The sequence below is a fragment of the Oryctolagus cuniculus genome, chromosome 16 (genome assembly GCF_051225735.1).
Source record: "Oryctolagus cuniculus isolate XC-2025 breed Fujian yellow rabbit chromosome 16, ASM5122573v1, whole genome shotgun sequence".
In the NCBI taxonomy this organism is placed as follows: Eukaryota; Metazoa; Chordata; class Mammalia; order Lagomorpha; family Leporidae; genus Oryctolagus; species Oryctolagus cuniculus.
Genome location: NC_142882.1, coordinates 5,423,686 through 5,438,640, shown reverse-complemented (window position 1 = coordinate 5,438,640; position 14,955 = coordinate 5,423,686).

The window sequence follows — 14,955 nt, the reverse complement described above, 5'->3', positions numbered from 1 at the left end:
TCTAAAGGTATCTACAGTGGCATAGTGATAGTTCATGCCAAAGCAAGGATTTTAATTCAGGTGTCCATGTGAGTGTCAGGGCTGGAAAGACGTAGGCCATCTTCCACTGCTTTCTCTTGATCATCAACAGGGAGCTGGATTGCAAGTGGAGCTGCCAGGACATGAACTGGCACCCACATGGGATGTCAGGGTTACAGGTGATGGTTATATCCACTACACCCCATGCTGGCCCCATTCCTCCTCTCTTCTTCAAAATAGCACTGTGTACAAATGTCTTAGCCTGGGTTTTATGTTCACAAACACAAACCCATCTCAGATAAAGGCTCTCCTTGAAAATTTTATTTCTTTATTTGCATTGTCAGCTAGTCAACACTGTAATATTCTTATTTTAATAAAATGAGTTACATGTTTGTTTACTGTTTTCCTTCATTAGAGTCTTTATTAAAGTGGGCTTTATAATATAGAATGCATATTTTCAGTGCAACCATTAGACAGGTTAAATCATTTTAATTATATATCATTTCATATTGATCTAAAATGATGTGATAATCACACACCAAGTTTTAATTATATGTTGGTAGAAGGATTCTGCAAACTTCTTTTCACCTGTTCGTTTCTTTTTATTGTTAATTTTGGCTTTAAATTTACTTTTGCCAATACCAAACATAAGAAAATGGCCATTAATCTTGAGGAAAAAAGAATTCAACAAAGTAACAGTTTAAACTAAACTAATTTCATTTAGACATTTCACTCTTTTGTGCGACAATCATCTATGTCATATTTTAAAATATTTTTTGTCACTACAAATCAAATTCCTTATCCATTTACAGTTACTCTCAGTTCCTTCTCTTGCCAGTCACCCAACCACCAATCCATTTCTGTTTCCATAGATTTATGCTACTGTGGGTTTTTTATAAATTAAGTATTGGATTCTGTGGTTTTAGGTGACCTTTCATTTTGCGTGGCATTTTCAGGGGGCATCCACATTATTGCAGGTATCTACATTTTTCATGACAAACTGATAATTCCTTGTAGTAATTCATTGTGTTTTGTGTTTCCAATTAACCATATACTCACTTGTGCATTGTTTCCAACCTTGGCTGTGTGGAGACAAGCACTGATGTACAAAGATTTTTATGTATTTTATAATTTTTGAATGTACTATTAGGTGTGGAACATTTTGGTCATAAATGAATTTTATGTTGAATTTGCTAAGGAGGTGACAACTGTCTTCTGTACCATATGTGTTGTAACTTTCTCACTATCATGGTTTCAAGGTTCCAAATTCCCTATGGCTTCTCCATCGCTTTGAAAATTTTGAAATTTATTTGAGCCATGGAGTAAATGTGAAGTGGTGGCTCCTTCTGGTGTGGAATAGTTTAACCATGCATATTGCTGATTAGCATTCTTTGTAATGCCCTCTGGTCATATATTTATCTGTGTAGAAATGCCCCTCATCCTATCTGCATTGTTCAAGAATTACTTATATTTTGTTGGTTCATTTGTATTTTAAAAATATATTTCATTGTTTGTAAGTTACTCAATATGTTTATATTTCAAATTTTTGTTGAGGTGTACAAGTCTCATGAATTACATATATACAGATGTAGGAACATAGCGATGCCTCCCACATAACACTCCCTTGTGTCAACAATCTCTCGCTTCCTCCCCCCCCCTCTTTTCCCACTCTTAATTTTTGCAAGGAACTATTTTCTTTTTTTTTATTCGACAGGTAGAGTTATAGACAGTGAGAGAGAGAGAAAGAGAGAGAGAGAGAGAGAGAGAGAGAGATCTTCCTTCCATTGGCTCACTCCCCAAATAACTGCTATGGCTGGCACTGCACCGATCCAAAGCCAGGGGCCAGGTGCTTCTTCCTGGCCTCCCATGTGGTTGCGGAGGCCCAAGCACTTGGGCCATCCTCCACTGCACTCCTGGGCCACAGCAGAGAGCTAGACTGGAAGAGGAGCAACTGGGACTAGAACCTGGCACCCATATGGGATGCCATTGCTGCAGGCAGAGGATTAACCAAGTGAGCCATGGTGCTGGCCCTGCAAGGAACTATTTTCTAGTTTATACTCATGAAATTAACCCTACCATATGTAACATGTTCTACATATGGTGTGAAGAAACCAACACTATTCCACAAAAAATGGATACAAAGGCTATAAGTAAACATGGGCTTGCAAATTATCAATTTCACTCCAATTCATTACACTTTGTTGCAAAAGACAGGATTTCTTTTTTTTTTACTGCTGATTAATATTATGAGAGTATCTAATCATGGTTCCTTTGTGCAGTCATCAGTTGATATCTGGGTTGATTTCATATCTTAGCCATTTTGAATTGAGCTGCAATAAACATGGGGATACAGATGACCCTTCTTCATGCTGATTTCATTTTGTTTGGGTAAATTCTACGGAGTCAGTTTGTGGGACATATGGAAGATTTATGTTCAGTTCTCAAGGTTTCCATATTGTCTTCCACAATGACTACATCAGTTTACATTCCGACCACCTGTGGCTTAGGGTACCTTTTTCCCCAAATCCTCTCCAGCAAAAGCTGTTAGTTGATGTCTATATGAGAGCCATTCTGACAGGTGAGGTGAAACCTGATTGTGGTTTTGGTTTCATTACCCTGAAGGCTAGTGATCTTGAGCATTTTTCAAGCGTCTTTGGCCATTTCAATTTCTTTTTGAAAAATCATGTTGATATCATTTCCCATTTCTTAACTGGATGTTTATTTTGTTGTTGTTGAGTTCTTTTTGGTCTTAGAGGGAACTGGATCAGATGTGGAGAGGCCAGGGCTTGGAGCCATCGAGATGTGGGATGCCAGCACTCAAGGTGGAAAGTTCACATACTACACCACATCCCTGCTCCAATTTCCATTATTCTTAAAAGGTAAGTGGAGAAGAACCAGATCATGCTGATTCCAACCACCTTTTGAGAGCCATTTCCCTAATTGAGCCATCTTAAATGTCCCCATCATCTCAAACACAGTAGTAAGTTCCTCATAGAATTACTTATTTCTCCCCAAACACTCCAACAGTGTCTTCAGCTCCTATAGTCTGAGAAGCACTTACATGGGAGATATCATAACTTTATGTGGTTGTCTAAGAACATAGAAAGACTTCCTGAGTCATACTCAAATGTGTGTTAATAGCCAATAGCATATGCATCTTCTAATATCCATGTCAATTGGTAACTGAGTCCTTGCATTTTAAAACAATTGTGTGTGTATGTGTGTGTGTAAAGGCAAGATCACTGGAACTGAAATTTTTATTGTTGCATGCAAAAACCAAGTCCTGGCTTAATGTGGCAATGACATCTCTGATTATAATTTCTATCATTCATAGCTAGAACATATGTTTATGTATTATTTGAATAGTATATTCTTTGCTTACTTGCATTTCATGAGTTGTCTATTGCATGATAGGCTTGTTTACTTGGTTAGCATGATACACATTGGCATGGCAGTTAACGTGAAACTGGGCTGTTCTCATTATTCAATAGTATCCTTAAGGCAAATAGATCTAAGTATTTATAAAGCAGAAAAGAAAACCAACTGCAATCCCATTGCTCAGAGGGAACTCCTATTCAAATAGTCTTCGGAACTTTTTTTCACTCACATTTTATTTCTGCAGGGCCATCTGGTGTTCCCACGGAGATCCCTTACATTATTCTTGGATGTTTCAGTTCACCAACTCTTGACTTGGAGCTCCTTTTAATGCCCAGGTCTCCCTTCCTTTCAGTCAGGGTCAATACCACCCGCAGGCACTTGAGGGTGCCCTTGGCAGAGGATGGATTTGTCCTTGCCTGCAAGACTGCAGTGAATGCACCTAAGGGGGCTGGGTGTGGTCCCAAGGACTCTTTCTTGTGGAACCTCTCAGGCCAGCTCCTCTAGAGTGAAACCTGATGTTCACAGAGATCCACACATCAGCCATAATGAGTACTCTCACACTGATCTGCAGGCAAAGTCAGGAGCCTCAGCACTGTGAGCACAGGTTTCTCATGAGAGGACAGAGGCAGGAACCATGTCCTGTACAGGAATATGGGTCATGAGGCATGGGGAATGAGAAGAGGCCCCACCCCACTTCCTTCTTTGGTGCAGAATATGAGGATGTGGAGCTTCATGTGCATGACTCCCAGGGCCAAGCTGCAGAGGAGCAAAGTGTGTTCATGCCACTGCCCCCTGTCGGCTCCTCACTGCTCTGCAGCTCAACAGGCCCTCCCAGGCTCTGCCCCAAGTTGTGAGACCTGGGGAGGAGTGGGATGAGTGAGTGTGGGAGTTCCCCTGAGGTATCATGAGTAGGGAGAATCCTTCCAGTTTCTTCCCCACTGTTTTGATGAAACCTAGTAATCCAGTAAAGTAAAATAATTCCAGTGCACCTTGTCTCCCTTGGGCTGGAAATTTACCTCTTCAGTTGTGCAGTATATTAATATCAAAATATATTTTATTCTGGTCCTCTTTCAGATCTGATTCAAATTACAGTTGTCAAAGCAATACAATGCAAAGGGAAACTGCAACAACATCAACAAAAAATGTGCCTAGAAAGGATAATAGGGTCATTGGGAACAAATCATTGTGATGTGGAACCAAAATACATCGTAAGTGTAATTAACATGGTCCAGGACAGCATAGAACATCTATATCAGTCTTCCTTACACAATAATCATGAAAACTGAACAATAAAGTTCTTTAACATGTACAAAAACTGCCATGGGCTGGTTTACACTTTTACAACAGTTTTAAAGTTAACTGGATAACTAAAGAAATGATGCAGACATTTTAATCCAGTGCTATAGGTAGGCTCAGTTGTGCAGTATATTGTGGAATTCATTTATTCTGAAACAGGAAGTCTTACCTCATGGAGACTCTAACGTTTGAAGAGGAAGTTAATTTGTTTCCTTGTTTTTTCAACCCTCAGAATCACCTTGAGAACTTACTGAAACAAGGAGACTGTTGGGACACACTCTGGGATGTCTGTATAGTAGACCTGGGGGTGGCCTTGGCTTTCAGATCCACCTGTGGTGAGTTGGAGCCTCTGCCCAATTCTGCTTCCTTGTGTTTTTGGATTTCCCTTCTTCCTCTTTTAAAACATTTCCTTCTCTTTCTTCTCAAAGAAAACATGGGGATAGCTACCATAAAACATCAGGTTCTTTCAAACAGTATAATTTGGATTACTTTGCTGAATTTTCTGGAGGAGAGAACCCAGTTCTTAAGTGCAGAAAATGATAGTGATAAGTATACATGTACTTCACAGGTGAAAAATCATGCAAGAAGGACTGTATAAAGCAGCCTCATTAGACACGTGAAAGACAAATAGACCATTGTTGATGACAGCAGAATCAAACAACATTAAATCTAAAATAACTGCTTTAGACCTTAAACCCCCACCTGTTACATTTCCCAGTGTCAGCATATCTTATTACTGACTCCCTGTTTGAAGATATAAAGGATGGAATTATATATCATTTCCACTTTCAAACTGTCAGCAGAAGCCTGTTTGGCAGAGATCATATACAGCTTTATAGAGCAGAGGATGAGGAGGAGATGAAAAGGACAGAGGAATCAGAGGAAAATGGAAGAATGACATAGAAGAGAAGAGGAAGAATACAGATCAGAAAATACATTTTTGCTTAGAAGGAGAATTTTCAACATACCTCACTAGATGGTAACATAGATAATAAAAAGATACTTGAGGGTCAGTGCTGTGGAGCAGCAAGTTAAAGCCCTGGCCTGAAGTGCCAGCATCCCATATGGTCACTTGTTCAAGTCTGGGCAGCTCCTCTTTCAATCCAGCTCTTTGCTGTGGCCTGGGAAAGCAGTAGAAGATGGCCCAAGTCCTTAGGCTCCTGCACTCATGTGGGAGACCTGAAAGAAATTCCTGGCTCCTGGTTTCAGATCAGTGCAACTTGGGATGTTGTGGCCACCTGGAGAGTGAACCAGTGGATGGAAGACCTCTTTCTCTGTCTCTACCTCTCTGTGTAAATCTGTCTTTCAAATTAATAAAATAAATCTTCAAAAAAAAGATACTTGAAAAGTCAAGTTTACAATGTGATTTGTTGGAAACACATAAAATTTTGTGCCCAACAATTGAAAGATGCCTCTTCCTTTTAGAAACACAGTGAGTATGAACTATCCATCAACTTGAAATAGACTGTTCATCACAACACGCAGAACACTTGAGATACAAGGGGCACCTGTGTTCTCTCCTTGAGGAAGTTTTGTGTCAGTGTCTGCAAGTCTGTCTGCACGCAGATATGGAGGAAAGAGTCAGAAAATAAGACCTATTTGGTTTTAAAACTGCTACCAATAGTAATTATTTATATTAACATACTTTTCAGATTTCCATAGAAAATTAGATGACAATCATTCAGCTGCACTAGGTGCAGTGCCTTTTGAATCCCCCCCAGTAAGTGATTCTGATGTCTTCTAAATGTTCTGCATTCATGATTCTCCTTTTTGAGGCTCTGAATTGGAGTTAGTTTCCTGATGTGGGATGGGAGCTGATGCCCAGGTTTGATAAGGAAGAGGCTTAACAGTTATAAATGCCAAGCCTTGTGCTCCACCATTGTCCACACTTAGATATCCTGCCTCTGCTGACCACATAGACCTCAGCTGAGTTATTTTCAATCCCATGACCTTGTGCAAAGTCATGTTCATGTTGACATTGTTCAGGGAATCATATAATGATGTGCTAATTTAAAGAACCATTTTGGCCCATGTGCAAAAACTCACCAAGAGTGATTTGTAAAATAAATAATAGTTTCCTTTGAAAATCAGTTTTCCTTAATCATGGCCCATGCAATTTAGAACATTCCAGAGCCTGTTCTGCCATTTGCTACAAATACAAAATCCAAGGACTTGGGAGAGCCAGCTATTGGCACAATGAATTTAACTAGTGTTCATCCTAATAATCCCCCATGGTTTTAGAGCTGTGTATATCACAACTCTTCTAACACAGACCTTCAGGAAACTTCCCTTTCTCCTTTTCCATTTCCTCCTCTCTAAGAACACTGAAATTATGGCTACTCCAATCTCTGAGTACTTCCTCTTCAAATTATAACTTTGGATAAAGAAAATCTCCATTTTTCACCTCTTTATGCACCTGAGAAGGTCACCCAAATGAATGTCGGTTTTCTCTCTCCCCTTCTTTTTTTTAATTTTTTTAAAGTTGACAGATAGAGTTAGACAGTGAGAGACAGAGCAAAAAGTCTCCTTCCATTGGTTTATCCCCTAAATGGCCACTACAGCCAGAGCTTCACTGATCTGAAGCCAGGAGCCAGGTGCTTCCTCATGGTCTCCCAGGCAGGGTCAGGGGCCCAAGCATTTGGGCTATCCTCCCCTGCCCTACAGGGCAAAGCAGAGAGCTGGACTGGAAGAGGAGCAACCAGGACTAGAACTTATCACCCACATGGAATGCTAGCACTGCAGGCAGAGGATTAACCAAGAGAGCCACGGTGCTGGCCCCTCTCTCTTCCCTTCTTACACAATCTCTTCTCCTGAAATTTGTAGAGTTCCAGGAGTATCCCAATATGGGCTGCAATTCTTGTCCCTGAGAGTACTGCTACAGTAGAGGTCTCACTCTCCTTCAGTGATAGTGTGGGATGTCTTTGTCTAGCCCTGAAATCAGATGAGGACACTCTCCTTTGTCCTTAGGTCACTGTGCATGACATGACAGTGATCAAATCTCAGAGTCATGTTGGGCAAAAGAGAGGGGTTCCAGCTTCTGTCCTCAGTGGTAAATACCAGAGCCAGAAGATACTGGTAGTTCTTGGATGGAAACCTGTTCAAAGGGCACGAGGACCCTTAGGGGGAAGACTCCAACCATGATTGTTATCAACCCCAATCCTATAGAATGAATTTTTGTGCAAATATACAGAAATTGAAATACTGCTCTGTAGCATGATCATATTTGATGAGTTTTTCTGGGGGGTAATACAATTTTTTATGACTTACCTACCCACTTTCTTAGATGTTTTCAATATGAGAATATGCAGAGAGCTTGTTACATCTCTCTAACTGGTGAAGACAGTGAGAAAAGGAAAGGAGTTACAGCCAGTCCCTGGGGCTCTGAGTTGGACCAGAGGGAGCTCATTCCCTGATCAGGGTCAGCCCTGGGGGCTGTGCTGCTCCTTCTCTGGCATTTACTGCATCTCCTGCTCTGCACGTGTGATCCCAGGCAGTTTCCGTGTGCTCACCCTGAGCCTGCCTCCTGGTGCTTCTTCCCTCTTCATTGTCCTCCTGTGGGGACTCTCTTCCCCGCACTCACCGCTTCGCTCCCCGTGTTTCTGGAAGAAAGCGTACCTGCTCCAGGACTTTCTACTGCAGGCTCTCAGGTGATTGATGAGGACAGAGTCCCTCAGCTGCAAAGTGACTGAAGTTTGGAAACTACATCCAGAACTTCACAGTGTGTATTCAGGTGGTCATCCTTCAGGCCTGCAGGTGGACAGCAAGAGCAACAGTAAGATATTAATTACTGTAGATACTCTCCTTTATTTCCAGTAGACCCACCAAAAGAGAATGGGAGATGAGTACTTGAACATTGGCCAGTCAGCATGACTGGTGAGCTACCAGTACTTGGAGCTCAGCAGTGGACATGGAGAGCAAAACATGCATTGTTACTAAAGAGGACAGTTAGGCATTTTACTGTGAAAAGGGAAATCATTTAGAAGTGAGCAACACACGTTAAGAAAAGGTCTGTATACTTATTTTTGTTTATTTGCAAGTCAGAAAGAGCCCTTCCATTTACTGCTCATTCCTCAAATGAAGGGAGGAGGCAAGATGGTGGAATAGGAAGGGAGCACACTGATAGTCCGGGGAGAGACAGTTTAATAAAAATGGAGATACTGCAGGTTCAAGGAAGAGTAGGGGAGGAAACAGCAGAAGAAACTCTTCTGGAATGCGTGATTCACAGTGGACCTGAGTGGAGAGTGTGGGAGCCCAAAGTTCGGGACACCAGCGGCAGACTCAACACACCAGCGCTGGAATGTGAGGTGAGCTGAACCTCAAAGGCCCGAGACACCGGCAGGCAAACGGAAGGAGGAGACTAGAGGGAACAACCCCCGGGGCAGGGGGAAGTTCACCAGGCTAAGTGGAAGAGAGAGAGAGAGAAAAAAAAGGTGACTGGTACGGACACGGGTTTCTCTCTCTCCGCTCACCTCTCAAGGGCAAGCAAGACAAAGAGCAGGCACCATCTTGGACATACGTCATAAGCAGAGTGATATCAGGTCTGCACTGGCCCTGAGCCTAGCAGAAAAACCTGACTGTGGGTGGGGCGAATTAACAGGAGATTAGGACCTAGTAAATTTGTGGTGCTACTGAGCTGAGACTGTGAAAAAAGAGACGGTGGGGGAGAGAACTCACAGGAATTCACATGAGCACTCTCCAGAGACCCTACAATTCCGTAACTTTGGCGACCCAGTGGGAGACTGAAGGAGAATTTGAGCCCACTCTGAGGGCAGAACAGATTCCCTGTGTGGTCCTTGGGAAAGAGCTTCCCATCTCTGGCTCCTGTGGGTATATCATTTGCCTGCTCACTACCTCCAACTTCCTTCAGATGTGCGGAATTACTTCCCTTTTGAATCAAAAAAAAAAAGAAAGAAAGAGAGAGAGAGAGATTTGCAATGCCTAACCTGGGAGTGTCACCTTTGGCACACCAAACAGAGCTCTCAGACCACATCCATCTCAAGCCTCTAAGGCTCCATCAAAAACAGTCAGTCCACTTAATCTAGAGTCATAGTATAACAAGAAAAAGCACCACAGTGAAGAAACCAAATATCTCCAATTTGCCAAATAACAAATGCAAAAACCGAGGTAATAAAAACAAGGAAGTCACCATATGTCCCCAAATGAAAAAGACACCCCGATTCAAGATTATGAAGATGATGAGATAGAAGAAATGCAAGAAGCAGATCTCAAAAAATTGATAAGAACATTAAGAAGTTCTCAAAAACAAATTCTTGAACTACAGAAATCCTTAATGGACAAGATAGAAAATCTCTCTCGTGAAAATGAAATATTAAGGAGGAATCAAAATGAAACAACTAGTACAACAGGAAACTGTGATAGTGATGAGAAATCATAATGAAGTGAAGAATTCAATAGATCAAATGAAAAACACAATAGAGAGCCTTACAAACAGAATGGGTGAAGCAGAAGAGAGAATATCGGACTTAGAAGACAGAGAACAGGAAAGGATACAGTCAGACCAAAGAAAAGAAGAGGAAATTAGAAATCTAAAACATATTGTCAGGAATCTTCAGGATACTATTAAAAAAAACAACATTCGGGTTCTAGGAGTTCCTGAAGGCATGGAGAGGGAGAAAGGATTAGAAGGCCTTTTTAGTGAGATATTAGCAGAAAATTTCCCAGGTTTGGAGAAGGACAGAGAAATCCTAGTACAGGAAGCTCACAGAACCCCTAATAAACACGACTAAAAGAGATCCTCACCACGACACGTGGTAATTAAACTTACCACAGTGAAACATAAAGAAAAGATCCTAAAATGTGCAAGAGAGAAACGTCAGATTACTCTCAGAGGATCTCCAATCAGATTCAAAGCTGACTTCTCATCAGAAACCCTACAAGCTAGGAGGGAATGGTGAGATATAGCCCAGGTACTAAGAGAGAAAAACTGCCAGCCCAGAATATTATATCCTGCAAAGCTATCATTTGTGAATGAAGGTGAAATAAAGACTTTTCATAGCAAACAGAAATTGAAAGAATTTGTCGCCAATCGTCCAGCCCTGCAAAAGATGCTTAAAGATACACACAGAAAAACAGAAACATGGTAATTAACATGAAAGAAGGTAAAGGAAGGAAACCTCACAGCAAAAGATCACAGGGAATTCAAAACATATATTAGAACTTATCTTTGGCAAATGGCAGGGCAAAGTTACCACTTATCATTAGTCACATTGAACGTTAATGGCCTGAACTGTCCAGTTAAAAGACACAGATTGGCTGATTGGGTTAAGGAACAAAACCCATCTATTTGCAGCTTACAAGAAACACATCTTTCCAACAAAGATGCATACAGACTGAAAGTGAAAGGCTGGAAAAAGATATACCATGCCAACAGAAATGAAAAAAGAGCAGGCGTAGCCATCTTAATATTGGACAACATAAACTTTACCACAAAAACTGTTAAGAGAGACAAAGAGGGACACTATATAATGATTAAGGGATCAATTCAACAGGAAGATATAACAATTATCAATGTATATGCACCTAACTACAGGGCACCAGTTTATCTAAAAGATTTGTTAAGGGAATTAAAGGGAGACTTAGACTCCAGTACAATAGTCCTGGGCGACTTCAATACTCCACTCTCTGAAATAGACAGATCAACAGGACAGAAGATCAACAAGGATACAGTAGATTTAAACGACACTATAGCCCAAATGGATCTAACAGATATATACAGAACTTTCAATCCTACAGCTAAAGATTTTACATTCTTCTCAGCAGTACATGGAACCTTCTCTAGGATTGACCACATACTAGGCCATAAAGCAAGTCTCAGCAAATTCAAAAGAATTAGAACCCTACCATGCAGCTTCTCAGACCATAAAGGAATGAAGCTGCAAATTAGCAACTCAGGAATCCCTAGTGCATACACAAACACATGGAGATTGAACAGCATGCTCCTGAATGAACAATGGGTCATAGAAGAAATCAAAAGAGAAATCAAAAATTTTATGAAAGTAAATGAGGATAACAGCACAACATACCAAAACTTATGGGACGCAGGAAAGCAGTGTTAAGAGGAACGTTTATATCAATAGGTGCCTACATCAAGAAATTGGAAAGGCACCAAATAGATGAGCTTTCAATTCACCTCAAGTATCTAGAAAACCTACAGCAAACCAGACCCAAATCTAGTAGGAGAAGAGAAATCATTAAAATCAGAGAAGAAATCAACAGGATTGAATCCAAAAAACATTACAAAAAATCAGCCAAACAAGGAGCTGGTTTTTTGAAAAAATAAACAAAATTGACACCCCATTGGCCCAACTAACTAAAAAAAAAAAGCAGAGAAAAGACCCAAATCAATAAAATCAGAGATGAAAAAGGAAACATAACAACAGACACCACAGAAATAAAAAGAATCATCAGAAAATACTACAAGGACTTGTATGCCAGCAAACAGGGGAACCTGTCAGAAATGGATAGATTCCTGGACACATGCAACCTACCTAAATTGAACCAGGAAGACATCGAAAACCTAAACAGACCCATAACTGAGATAGAAATTGAAACAGTAATAAAGGCCCTCCCAACAAAGAAAAGCGCAGGACCAGATGGATTCACTGCTGAATTCTACCAGACATTTAAAGAAGAACTAACTCCAATTCTTCTCAAACTATTCAGAACAATCGAAGAAGTGGGAATCCTCCCAAATTCTTTCTATGAAGCCAGCATCACCTTAATTCCTATGCCGGAAAAAGATGCAGCATTGAAAGAGAATTACAGAACAATATCCCTGATGAACATAGACACAAAAATCCTCAATAAAATTCTTGCCAATAGAATGCAAAAACACATCAGAAAGATCATCCACCCAGACCAAGTGGGAATTATCCCTGGTATGCAGTGATGGTTTAATGTGTGCAAAACAATTAATGTGATTCACCACATTAACAGACTGCAGAAGAAAAACCATATGATTATCTCAATAGATGCCGAGAAAGCATTTGATAAAATACAACACCCTTTCATGATGAAAACTATAAGCGAACTCGATATGAAAGGAACATTCCTCAATACAATCAAAGCAATCTATGAAAAACCCACAGCCAACATCCTATTGAATGGGGAAAAGCTGGAAGCATTTCCACTGAGATCTAGCACCAGACAGGGATGCCCACTCTCACCACTGCTATTCAATATAGTTCTGGAAGTTCTAGCCAGAGCTATTAGGCAAGAAAAATAAATTAAAGGGATACAAATTGGGAAGGGAGAACTCAAACTATTCCTCTTTGCAGATGATATGATTCTTTATTTAGGGGACCCAAAGAACTCTACTAAGAGACTATTGGAACTCATAGAAGAGTTTGGTAAAGGAGCAGGGTATAAAATCAATGCACAAAAATCAACAGCTTTTGTATACACAGACAATGCCATGGCTGAGAAAGAACTTCTAAGATCAATTCCATTCACAATAGCTACAAAAACAATCAGATACCTTGGAATAAACTTAACCAAGGACGTTCAAGATCTCTACGATAAAAATTACAAAACCTTAAAGAAAGAAATAGAAGAGGATACCAAGAAATGGAAAAATCTTCCATGCTCATGGATTGGAAGAATCAATATCATCAAAATGTCCATTCTCCCAAAAGCAATTTACAGATTCAATGCAATACCAATCAAGATACCGAAGACCTTCTTCTCAGATCTGGAAAAAATGGTGCTGAAATTTATACGGAGGCACAAGAGGCCTCGAATAGCTAAAGCAATCTTGTACAACAAAAACAAAGCTGGAGGCATCACAATACCAGATTTCAAGACATACTACAGGGAAGTTGTAATCAAAACAGCATGGTACTGGTACTGAAACAGATGGATAGACCGATGGAACAGAATTGAAACACCAGAAATCAACCCAAACATCTACAGCCAACTTATATTTGATCAAGGATCTAAAACCAATTCCTGGAGCAAGGACAGTCTATTTAATAAATGGTGCTGGGGAAACTGGATTTCCAAGTGCAGAAGCATGAAGCAAGACCCCTACCTTACACATACACAAAAATTCACTCAACATGGATTAAAGACTTAAATCTACGACTGACACCATCAAATTATTAGAGAGCATTGGATAAACCCTTCAAGATATAGGTACTGTCAAAGACTTCTTGGAAAAGTCCCCAAAAGCACAGGCAGTCAAAGCCAAAATTAACATTTGGGATTGCATCAAATTGAGAAGTTTCTGTACTGCAAAAGAAACAGTCAGGACAGTGAAGAGACAACCGACAGAATGGGAAAAAATATTTGCAAACTATGCAACAGATAAAGGGTTGATAACCAGAATCTACAAAGAAATCAAGAAACTCCACAAAAACAAAACAAACAACCCACTTAAGAGATTGGCCAAGGAACTCAATAAACATTATTCAAAAGAGGAAATCCAAATGGCCAACAGACAATGAAAAAATGTTCAAGGTCACTAGCAATCAGGGAAATGCAAATCAAAACCACAGTGCGGTTTCACTTCACCCCGGTTAGAATGGCTCACATTCAGAAATCTACCAACAACAGAGGCTGGCGAGGATGTGGGGAAAAAGGGACACTAACCCACTGTTGCTGGGAATGCAAACTGGTCAAGCCACTATGGAAGTCAGTCTGGAGATATCTCAGAAACCTGAATATAGCCCTACCGTTCAACCCAGCCATCCCACTCCTTGGAATTTACCCAAAGGAATTTAAGTTGGCAAACAAAAAAGCAGTCTGCACCCCAATGTTTATTGCAGCACAATTCATAATAGCCAAAACCTGGCACCAACCTAAATGCCCATCAACGATAGACTGGATAAAGAAATTATGGGATATGTACTCTTTAGAATACTATACTGCAGTAAGAAACAACGAAATCCAGTCATTTGCAACAAAATGGAGGAATCTGGAACACATCATGCTGAGTGAAATAAGCCAGTCCCAAAGGGACAAATACCAGATGCTTTCCCTGATCGATGACAACTTACTGAACACCAAAAAGGAAACCTCCTGAAGTGAAATGGACACTATGAGAAATGGTGACTTGATCAGCATAGCCCTGACTGTTAATGAACAACTTAATACATTATCCCTCTTAGTAGTTTTTTTGGTCTGTTCTCCTTAATATGACTGGTTTAATTCTGTAATTAATACACAGTTATTCTTAAGTGTTGAAATTTAACTGAAATGTGATCCCTGTTAAACATAAGAGTGGGAATAAGAGAGGGAAGAGAT